The 5,890-nt window shown below is 41.2% G+C and overlaps 1 pseudogene; it reads right to left on the reverse strand.

The window, feature by feature from the left end:
- Positions 1 to 241: 241 nt before the first annotated feature.
- Positions 242 to 1,002, reverse strand: LOC115855687 (hepatoma-derived growth factor-related protein 3 pseudogene; annotated as a pseudogene).
- Positions 1,003 to 5,890: the final 4,888 nt, after the last annotated feature.

A 5,890-nucleotide genomic window follows, 5' to 3' on the forward strand; every position in this document is an offset into this window, starting at 1 on the left:
ATTTTAAAAAATGCTAATTTATATTTAACTTAGTGTTTGTTTGGTGATGGTGGAGAAAAGGCAGGAGAGTGATGAACATAACTGCCTTGATAACGGATCCTAGACTTGTATAAGCTTGTGCAAAAATCTGGATAATCCTTAGTGGTTAAGGGCAACTTCATGCAACCAAATAACATGAAATTAAATCAATAACCTTAAAAAAGGCTAAAATGTCTTTTCCACCAAAACGAAACAGAGAGAGGAATGTGAATAATGTACATACAAACTGGGGTTCTGTCAATGACAACAAGGACTATGTGTTGGTTCATATCAAATCCAAGAATATTAGACAACTAAACATATAACCTTCTTGTGGTTTTCTTAATATGCAGCATTCATTATGGTAGTTAGGTCCCTTCACTGGTTTTTTACAAGTCTGAAGTTGTGTTTCTTGTGTCATTGCCGGCATCTCCACCCTCAGAGCTGCTTTTATTTTCTTCTTCTTTGCAGTCCTTGTCATCTTCATCTCCTGGAGATTACCAGAACTGTTTAGAGGATTTCTTTGAAGTGTATGACTTTTTCCGTTTTGAGCCTGCTTTTTCATTCTTTCTTTTGCCTTTTCCATCTTCTTCTACTCTATCACCTTCTTCCTCACTGCTTGCCTCTGCATGCAGTATTCTCGCCTTCTCCCTCGGTTTCTGCAGAGTTCTGTTGCTGAATTGCCTGGTACCCAACAAACTTTACTGCTGGGTTATTTTCTATTTCCCACAATCCTTCATTAAATCCTTTCCGTTTGTTTGACTTCCCAAACTTGTCTTCGTATTCCTTATAAGGGAAAAGGTCTTTGGAACCTAGAAATGCAGTTTCATGGGTGCCAAAAAAGAAGATAGGATACGTATTTGCTGGAGGCTTCACAGCTCCCTCTGGGAGTTCCTCAATTCGGGCCGGCCAGTGCGGGTAGCCCTTCATCTTGCCGAAGACCAGGTCGCTCACCTTGTACTTGCGGGGCCAAGGACGCGCCATCTGGACCGCTCCCCTTCCTGGTCATCCGTGGGCTCTGCGAAGAGGCTAGGGGGCCGCCCCTCCGCGGGCCAAGGGACTGCGCCGCACTCCCCGCGGGCCTCGAGCCGGGCAGGCGGGCGGACAAGCTGCCGCTCCGACGAAGGGAAGCGGCGGCGAGGCGGTATAATTGCTTATCAATTTTAGAATCAGTTTTTCGGGATCCTTTAAAAATTCTGCTTGTTTACGGAGTGAAGTGCATTGAGTTTTATTATAATTGGAGGGAAATATATATCCCTGCAATCTTAGTCTCAAAACCAATAACGTTTTCATTGTATTTAAATTTTTAAAAATAATTCTGATGGAGTTTTAAAATGTCAGCCAGGGCTTCCCTGGTGGCACAGTGGTTGAGAGTCCGACTGCCGATGCAGGGGACACGGGTTCGTGCCCCAGTCCGGGAAGATTCCACAAGCCGCGGAGCAGCTAGGCCCGTGAGCCATGGCCGCTGAGCCTGCGCGTCCTGAGCCTGTGCTCCGCAATGGGAGAGACCACAGCAGAGAGGCTCGTGTACCGCCAAAAAAAAAAAAAAGTCAGCCAAGTCCCAACAGACTCCCTAATCCACTCATACATCCTTTATATGTGCTCTTCTCTCTGCTAGGAAGCTCCCCCCATCATATTTTGCCCAGCTTATTTCTACTCTTCATATATGGCTCATTTTAATACTTATTTTCTCAGGGATACCATTTCTTTAACTATATAAATTACCCCATTCATGTTCAATAAGTATCATATATTAAAATATTGCTCTTAAGACACATGGTACCCCAAGGGTCATCATTCTTGAAAAAGTAGAGTATACTAGTAAACACTACTTAATACATTTTCAAGGGTTAATTTTACTTTGTATCTTTTCTACCCTCAAACGCTCTCAAAAAAGAAATGAAGAGGTAAATATTCAAGTTTGTAAAATATAATCTCAAGAAAAACATAGTACTATACTGACTGCTTACTATGTGCCAGACAATTGACACATAGAGCTAAATATTATATATATTTTACATAATTATATAATATATAAATGTGTTATATGTAATGCCAAAATTATAGAGGGCTCATTTCCCAGGTACTAATCTAGGAGTTTCACATATATTAATTAATTCAATCATTATGACAACTCTATGAGGTAGGTGCTATTATTATCATGCCTAGTTTATAAAAACTGAGAAAAAAAGAAATTAAGTAAATTGTTCAGGTCACACAGCTGAAAAGTAGTGAAGCTAATATTTAAATCCAGCAGTGTGGTTTGAAGTCTACACTTTTAATTATGCACTTACATCTGTGCTTATAAGTTCCATATTAATTAATATTCACAATAATCTGAAATAGTAAATAGTTACATTGAAATCATTATCTAAATGAGGAATCTCAGAATTCATTTTCAAAATTTTCAAAGGGCACATAAACTTCTGAGGCAAGTATTTAGAGTTGTCTAACTTTATATGCCAATAATTATTAGATAAATGAGAGGAACTCCATGTTATATTATGTATTATATCATGTAAAGTATGGTAATAAAAGCACAGCAATTTTATTGATTTCTAGATATTTTCAAAATATAACATTCAATCATTGTTTCTACTAATATACGCATTTTTCTGTTTGACCACCAGGATCCAAACTGATACTTTCAAAGACTTCTCCGTTATGGAACAATGATCTTAAAAAGAATGTCAGGTGATCTTAAAAAGAATGTCAATTAAAAAGGAAAACAGATGAAATTTCAAAATCTATTTTTAGCAACTTTTATTAATTTATGTTTACTCACAATTATTATAGGGTTACAAAGGAAATATTTAAGGGGTATCTAATTCAGTGATTGAATATTAGATTCCCTAGATGTGGTCTAAATATTAAAGATGCTAAAAGATTATGAAATGTAAAATTTTTAAGTGTGCTGAGCACAAAGCTGACTTCCTTCAATCACTCAGAGAAAGCTGTCTAAATCCAAACTCTTTTGCTCATGTCTGTTCTGAAGTATGGAAATTTGAGCAAAAAATAATAGCATTAAGAATTACATTAAAATTTAATAAAGTGTTAGGCCTTTTCAGCAAGGATTTGCTTTGAAGTAAAGCTATTTAAGGTCTTACATATTGCCACAAAATCATTATTAAACCATTCTTTGAAGTTCCAGATGCTTGTAATTACAGAAACTATACTTTGACATGATATAGAACAACTTAAGTCATTTTAAGAATTTACTGTAAAGTCTAAACTCTCAAAGAGTTCTCAAATTTAACTATATTTTTTCACTCATAGACAAAAAAGTACAGCTTTTTCTTCTATTTTTTATAGTCATTCTAGCTCTTAATGCAGAAAAGCACATGGGATATTAATGGCAGATAAGCAATAACAGCATAATCTTAGTTTACTAAGTAATGTGAGAAGATAAAACAACAGCTAAGAGAAAAAAATATTCATATTGAAAAGAAAAAGTAGTAAACAATCTTTATCTTAAAAAAGAAAGGGTTGGCTTCCGGGAAGATGGCGGAAGAGTAAGACGCGGAGATCACCTTCCTCCTCACAGATACACCAGAAATACATCTACAAGTGGAACAACTCCTACAGAACACCTACTGAACTTTGGCAGAAGACCTCAGACCTCCCAAAAGGCAAGAAACCCCCCACGTACCTGGGTAGGGCAAAAGAAAAAAGAAAAAACAGAGACAAAAGGATAGGGACGGGACCAGCACCAGTGGGAGGGAGCCGTGAAGGAGGAAAGGTTTCCATATACTAGGAAGCCCCTTCGCAGGCGGACACTGCGGGTGGCGGAAGGGGGAAGCTTCGGAGCCGCAGAGGAGAGCACAGCAACAGGGGTACGGAGGGCAAAGCGGGGAGAGATTCCCGCACAGAGGATTGGTGCCGACCAGCACTCAACAGCCTGAGAAGCTTGTCTGCTCACCTGCCAGGGCAGGCAGGGCTGGGAGTTGAGGGTCGGGCTTCAGTTGGAGTGCTGGGAGAGGACTGGGGTTGGCGGTGTGAACACAGCCTGCAGGGGGTTACTGTGGCACGGCTGGCCGGGAGGGAGTCCGGGGAAAAGTACGGACCTCCCAAAGAGGCAAGAGACTTTTTCCTCCCTCTTTGTTTCCTGGTGCGAGAGGAGAGGGGATTAAGAGTGCTGCTTGAAGGAGCTGCAGAGACTGGCACGAGCTACGGCTAAAAGTGTGGACCCAAGAGACGGGCATGAGATGCTAAGGCTGCTGCTGCCGCCACCAAGAAGCCTGTGTACGAGCACAGGTCACTATCCACACCACCCTTACGGGGAGCCTGTGCAGCCCGCCACTGCCAGGGTCCCGGGATCCAAGGACAACTCCCCCGGGAGAATGCACTGTGCACCTCAGGCTGGTGCAACGTCCCACCGGCCTCTGCCGCCGCAGACTCGCCCCGCACTCTGTGCCCCTCCCTACCCCCGGCCTGAGTGAGCCAGATCCCCCGAATCAGCGGCTCCTTTAACCCCGTCCTGTCTGAGCGAAGAACAGACGCCCTCCGGCGACCTACACGCAGAGGCGGGGCCAAATCCAAAGCTGAGCCCCTAGGAGCTGTGAGAACAAAGAAGAGAAAGGGAAATCTCTCCCAGCAGCCTCAGAAGCAGTGGATGAAAGCTCCACAATCAACTTGATGTACCCTGCATCTGTGGAATATATGAATAGACAACGAATCATCCCAAATTGAGAAGGTGGACTTTGAGAGCAAGATTTATGATTTTTTCCCCTTTTCCTCTTTTTGTGAGTGTGTATGTATATGCTTCTGTGTGAGATTTTTTCTGTATAGCTTTGCTTCCACCATTTGTCCTATGGTTCTATCCGTCCATTTTTTTTTTTATTTTTCTTAATAATTTTTTTATTTTAATAACTTTATTATATTTTATCTTACTTTATTTTATTTTACTTTATCTTCTTTCTTTCTTTTTTCCTTCCCCCCCCACTTCCTTACTTCCTTCCTCCCTCCTTCCCTCCTTTCTTTCTTTCTACTTCTACTAATTCTTTCTTTCTACTTTTTCTCCCTTTTATTCTGAGCTGTGTGGGTGAAAGGCTCTTGGTGCTGCAGCCAGGAGTCAGTGCTGTGCCTCTGAGGTGGGAGAGCCAACTTCAGGACACTGGTCCACAAGAGACCTCGCAGCTCCACGTAATATCAAACAGCGAAAATCTCCCAGATTTCTCCATCTCAACACCAGCACCCAGCTTCACTCAACGACCAGCAAGCTACAGTGCAGGACATCCTATGCCAAACAACTAGCAAGACAGGAACACAACCCCACCCATTAGCAGAGAGGCTGCCCACACAGGATAAATACAAGGAGAAATACGCCAAGGAAGATATTAATCAAACTGTCAAAATTTAAATACAAAGAAAACATATTAAAAGCAGCAAGGGAAAAACAACAAATAACACACAAGGGAATCCCCATAAGGTTAAGAGCTGATCTTTCAGCAGAAACCCTGCAAGACAGAAGGGAGTGGCAGGACATATTTAAAGTGATGAAGGAGAAAAACCTACAACCAAGATTACTCTACCCAGCAAGGATCTCATTCAGATTTGATGGAGAAATTAAAACCTTTACAGACAAGCAAAAGCTGAGCGAGTTCAGCTCCACCAAACCAGCTTTACAACTGCTAAAGGAACTTCTCTAGTAAAAAAATACAAGAGAAGGAAAAGACCTACAATAACAAACTCAAAACAATTAAGAAAATGGGAATAGGAACATACATATCGATAATTACCTTAAATGTGAATGGACTAAATGCTCCCCAAAAAAGACACAGATTGGCTGAATGGATACAAAAACAAGACCCATATATTTCCTGTCTACAAGAGACCCACTTCAGACCTAGAGACACATACAGACTGAAAGTAA

Source organism: Globicephala melas, chromosome 4, assembly GCF_963455315.2.
Source record: "Globicephala melas chromosome 4, mGloMel1.2, whole genome shotgun sequence".
In the NCBI taxonomy this organism is placed as follows: domain Eukaryota; kingdom Metazoa; phylum Chordata; class Mammalia; order Artiodactyla; family Delphinidae; genus Globicephala; species Globicephala melas.